We start from the raw sequence: 5,661 nt of genomic DNA on the forward strand, positions 1-5,661 counted from the left end.
GAAATATGTTGGGGGTAGGAATTGACGATGTTTGTAGATCAAAATATTAAAACTGGGTTATACAATAACAAAAAGTTACAACGCCAAACATGGATGGATAAAAGGGAAAACTAAATTGATATATAGGCTTGACTGTGAAAATTGTGAAATAATATATATTGCAGAGACATCCAACTGAAAACCTTGATTAAACAATGCATTACAGTCCGTGAAAACGTCAAAAATATAAATTGCACTGCACTGGCTAACACAGTTAAACCATAAATTTAACTTCAAAAACCCTACAACAATAGACATGACACGAAACAATAAAAGCAGAAGGATCCTTGAAGGAATACATATACTTAAAAATATTAATAACGCAGTAAACTATACAGCATATACAAAAAATATACACATTAAACGTATGTAGTGAATAGGCTGGCCATATAAATAAACAATCAAGGAAAATATTTAGAAATAAAATTGTCCAATAGAAAAAAAACATATTTTTTAAAAATTTCTATAGCAAAATGTATTAAATATAATAAATCAATAATGAGGAAAAAAAAAACACGTAAGCATATAGATGTGTCCAATGGGGTGATGCCTAATATAGTACATGGTTTGTGCTAAAGGAATAAGTGAATGCGTCAGTAGTGAAAGACATTAAATAATATGATGGTTAATTATTTTTTTTTTAATTATATGTATATGAACGACAATATTTCATAATAGAAATAGACACAATTGAAAAACATAAGGTAAATATAGATAATAAAAATTTTAATTGTATACACATAATATATAGAAAAAAATTGTTGATAAGATTAAATTAATTGCTACAATTGTAGGATACATAGTACATGAGTATGGGGTGAATCCCAAAACGTACAAAATATAGAATAATAATAGGTTCTACTTGGAAGTTTTTTCAGCATATTAACAAATTAATTATTGTAATATATAAACCTATAAAGTCATTTGTTTTTGCAATTATCTCCTTCCATTGAAACAGATTCAATAGTTAGCTAAGAGCTGAGTTAATAAAGGTGCCAAATGGTAATACATGTTTGCCGTATAGTGAATAAAGGGTATCACAATTCAAAATGTCACATATTAACTTCAATGCCATTTGAATCTTCAATTGTATACTTTAGGAGTTCCCAACATTTTCTATTTGGCGCACAATGCAAATTATGAGACGGGCTTAGGACAACCTTAACTTCATCTATAATAGTACTGGTTCGATTTGAAAGACTTTTTTTTGTTTATAGGTAACTTTATTGCTATTCAAATGTATAAATATTTTTAGACGGGGTATCTGAAACAGATGCACGTTGAAAATTTATACCAATTACAGTACTCTTCTCAACTAGATGGAAAAAAGAAACATGAAAAATAAAAACATGACAACGCCGCATGATGATGGGCGGATTTACAAATCTGATTTCGTAAATTTATTTAATCACATTTTGGTGCCCCCCTCAAAGTAAAATCAAGACGGTTTCTTTACTTGTAAACGTGATTAGTGTTTTTATTTTTATTGTTATGTTGGTTCTAGATTTGACTTATTTTATTTTATTCTTTTATCTTCATGTACATAGTTTGATTTATTGTTAATTTTATCTATCTTTCTGTTTATTTATTTTTTAGATGTTGATATGAATGTGGTGGTTTTACTGAGGAAAATATGCTTGCGCATGAATAAGGAAAAGTATGGACGGAATTTCGATAAAATATACACGGCGTCATCCAGATACTCATACAATCCTTGAAGATTTCATCAAAATTTAATTAATGGTAGTTAAGTATATTGGCTGTGCCTGTAGTAAGTGTATCATAATTAACATAAATCTGACTACAGACAGCAGAGAAGGAGACAACTTTTTTTTTTCATTACCTACATAGCTTTCCTAACTGAATGAATCCTTTTGTAGTGAGGGAAGAAAAAAAAGAGGACCAATAAAGAACGAAAACTGAGAATTATAAGCACAAATATAATTTGAATAAATAAATAACATAAATATGAATAGATGAGATGCAAAGGTAGATAAATTCCAATAAATTAACAGGAAACCTAAAAAATATCATAATTTATGAATTCATCCCATTCTGAAACTCAACCCAAACTTTAGCCGTAAAATTAAATTGTATTTCGAATATTATATAGGCTTAAGCATGCCTTTAAAAAGATGATAATTATTTTAATTATGATTTTTGCAATTACGAAAAAACTTCCAAATTTGCGTTTATTTCCTTTTGCATCTTCAAGCCACATATACTAAATTAAAAATATGGAAGTTTGGAAATTATTGTAGTATATTAATATTGGTAAATATGAATTTAAAAAAAGAATAAAATGAATAAAAGAATAATCATTTAAAAAATATTATATTCTTATTTTAACCAAGTACATTCTATAATTCTTACGTACTTTTATGAATCTATTAGCTTGATTATTATTAATACATTAACTTGATTATTAATTAATTTATTAGCTTGATTATTAATTAATTTATTAGCTTGATTATTATTAAATTATTCACTGGATTAATATTAATTTATGTAAGTTTTGATTTATTATCGTTATTATTCATTCATTAGTTGTTTTTTTGTCGTATTTGAACTGTTCCTGAAATACATTTTCACTTTTTGAAATTTTCACAGGCCCATCCCCACTTATTCATCGCGTTCTTTGACGTTGACCTCTTCGGGCTCCTTTTGGCTTTCCATGACCGAATCACCTTAACCTTACCCGAGTCACAATATTACGCTGGTCACATTAAACTCGCTATTGGTTTTTCTAAACCTTTACTTGAATGGGGTTAAATGAATGTGGAGAAGGCTTTCGATTGCAACACCTACATATGTATATTTTACTCTGAGTTCGCTAGGCAGTAGTTTAAAACCTAGTTCATAATTTTTTTTATTTTTTATAGCATTTCTTAGTTTAAAAAAATACAATATTGCATTATATTTAGACAAATTGCCCTTCTATAATACCTCTTTCAGGACAAGACTCCATGGCCATGTTTCAATGCTTCAAATACCTAAATAGATGAAAATAAAACCGAACAAAAATAAAACAGAAGTTTTTACATTTTTTTTTAATAAAAAAAGAACTGACATAAGAGGCAAGGTAGGACTACTACAGATTTATGGAATGGAAACGAAATCTTGGTATAACTATGAATGTTAATAAATATCTTTATATAGTCATAGAAATTCACAAAATAGATAAATAACACTAAAAAACACTGAAAATGTATTTTAATAATTTATTTAGTAAAGTTATGTTATCTATTTTGGCCTCCTAATCACCAAAATTACAAAAAAAAAAAAAAAAGGTTAGACGTTGAACACATTATGCTAAGATGTATTTATTGTATTGAGGTATAGATAGTTGACCGTAGATTACTGATTAGAGAAGATGGTCGGGGGATGCCGTCAGCAAAGAACAACATAAATAAACAAAAAAAATATTTATTTAAGGAGAAGGTTGGATAAAACTGAAGCTCTCAGGTTGAAACGTCGGCATAAATAAATATTTTTTTGTTTACTTATGTTGTTGTTTGGTGACCGCACCCCCCGACCATCTTCTCTAATCAATTATTTATTGTATTATTTTATTTACAGTTAACACCGATGGCAGTTGATTTACACTTTATGAATGCTATTTCCAGTTTAGAACTTACAGATAAGCAGTAAAAAAGTATTTTTTTTTTCCTAATCTAAAACTAAATACCACAGATACGAGTCAATGAAGAAAAAAAACGCTTGAAATATGTTAATAATGAAATCATTAAATAATTATTTGATACAAGGTCTGAAACTACGTCAGTATATAATTTAAAACGTAAATTATTACAAAATTTACCAAATCATATTCAAAATACAACACGGATATCCAACTAAGGAAATCCTCGGGCTTAATAATACAATAACCTTTGGAAAAAAGTCGGTAGATATGTTAATTATAAACATATTGTATTTGCATACGAATTGTATGCCAATATATAACTTAAAAGGTATTTATTTAAAAAGTTACTGAAATATACAGCGTGTTCCAGGAGTTTGGAAAATCAAAATATAAATTAAGAACCTTAAAAAAAAAAAAAAAAAATTTCTACTAAAGGTATGTTAACGTTGTTTAATTTGAATGTTAATGTTTGTTTAGGAGACATTAACGCCTAAATATTTGCACTGTTATAAATTATTCAGGTTATAAAAAATAAATTATTTTGTGTTATAAATACTTTATAATCTGTGAACATTGAAATTCAGATTTAATGTTGTTCAAAGTGATTCAAGACAAACAAGGTATTAAGGCAGACTCGGTATCTTTTTTCCACAGCAGCATTGACCAAACGGTAATGGATATGTGTTATTATTTCACAAGTTTCAAGCTCGTAAAGAATTAATGTCATTGACCTAGTATGCATAAACGTAATCTATGTATATTTAATGTAACCAAAAACCAAACATTTCAGAGGTCCGATTAGGAGAGTGTGACAATAACACATATCCAGTGACCTTACATTTTATTGTTTATTTATTTATTTATTTATTTATCACCCTACCCTGCCTATTAGACAATACTGGTGTTCGAAGCAGTGGGTACAACTCATTGCTGCGTATGTCAAACATTACATAGCTGTGCACACAGCTTGCTCTTGCTACAAAATAAATCTTGCTCTTCTACTGAGGCCTTGCTGGTATAGCTTATTCTCTCCTACCCAGGAAGAAGTGAGTAGAGCCCACTGCCTCCTTCCACCCATACACGAAGGTCTTGTAGTGCGGGTAGTTTTCTTTCTTCATCAGCTCAGGAAGATCGCTCTCAGTCAAAACATAGAGTCCTGTTTCTCTCATCATCTTGGCTCTCAATGCTTCATAGGCGGTACAAGCAAGTACGACGTGCTCGGCGGTCTCAGGAACCTGACAAATTGGGCATAGATTTAACATTAGACCTTAATTTCATTAAAAAATTACTTGGAAAACATATAAATATAAACACGTATAACCTAAATAATTCTTGCGCGGGCTCATTACCGCTTAGGAGAGACTCCCATGGTGACGGATTTGGGGATGATAGGTGGAAATTCCTTGGAAGTTCCTTCCGGCTAAGTCCGAAGGATTTTTAGTGACTGGATTTCTGATTAGGAATGGATACCTTTCCAAGTTGAGGGTTGGAATGTTTTTTAATGATAGGATATCGGTGGCAATTTTTAAGGAACGTGGTTTCATCCAATTTGCTATCGTTTGAACTTTATTCGTAGTTGGAGCCCTAGTGTGGCCGACAACAGCCTGTTTCTTTAATTTTATTTTCTCCCCATCTGCAAGGCTTTCTGGAGCAAAACTATTCTTTTTTACACGGCCGGGGGTCATCTGTAGCGTAGGTTTTAACAACCTCGGAACTACATCAGTGCCGGTTCAAATCTGGCCTGGGGGTCGAGTTTCATTTCTGTGGTGGACCCATGAAATGAAAAGTAGACCCCCCTTCATAGTTAAAATAAGGAGGTACCCTGTAGATAATACCTCCCCCCGTTATGTATGTGAACCATGCTTCATCAGTCGAGTGATGTGCCTCCACAAATTTTCTGTAGTATACTTTTATATTATAATGTTAATTTCAAAATATTAATTTTCAAGAAAATATGCAGAGTAATTAATTTATATTTA

Source organism: Halyomorpha halys, unplaced genomic scaffold (genome assembly GCF_000696795.3).
Source record: "Halyomorpha halys isolate HHAL.00 unplaced genomic scaffold, Hhal_1.1 Scaffold1104.1, whole genome shotgun sequence".
Taxonomy (NCBI): domain Eukaryota; kingdom Metazoa; phylum Arthropoda; class Insecta; order Hemiptera; family Pentatomidae; genus Halyomorpha; species Halyomorpha halys.